The sequence below is a fragment of the Apis dorsata genome, unplaced genomic scaffold, assembly GCF_000469605.1.
Source record: "Apis dorsata unplaced genomic scaffold, Apis dorsata 1.3 scaffold_867, whole genome shotgun sequence".
In the NCBI taxonomy this organism is placed as follows: Eukaryota; Metazoa; Arthropoda; class Insecta; order Hymenoptera; family Apidae; genus Apis; species Apis dorsata.
In genome coordinates, this window is record NW_006263987.1 from 352,949 (window position 1) to 353,325 (window position 377).

Sequence of the window (377 nt, forward strand, 5' to 3'; positions counted from 1 at the left end):
AGAAAACAAAAGAAAGGAAAGGAAAGGAAAAGAAAAGGGAAAAAAAAGGTTAGATAAAAACAGTTGCAGGACGATTCGAGGAAACCGGATTCACTGTGACTCGACTAAAACTGTTGGTCTCGAGGCGCAACACTCGAAAACTGACTAGAGCCGACGGACAGGTAAAATTTGGGAGGAGGGACGGAAAAGGAAAAAAACGTAACTAATTGAGGGACAAAGGGGTGTTGTTGAAGATCCACCTGCTGGTTCGAACAACCCCTCGATGTTCCCGCCCCACGGCCAATCGCGCGTCCCTCCTCGCTCTACCCTACTTCATCCCTTACGCACGCTCCGAACGCGACCGAACGCTCGCCGCCGCCTTCACCTCCCAGTTACCT

At 50.7% G+C, this 377-nt stretch overlaps 1 protein-coding gene across 4 annotated transcripts in view; it reads right to left on the reverse strand.

The window, feature by feature from the left end:
- LOC102676118 (segmentation protein cap'n'collar) overlaps positions 1–377 on the reverse strand; it is a 76,906-nt gene that overhangs the window by 35,848 nt on the left and 40,681 nt on the right. The gene's annotated exons all lie outside the window — the stretch shown is intronic.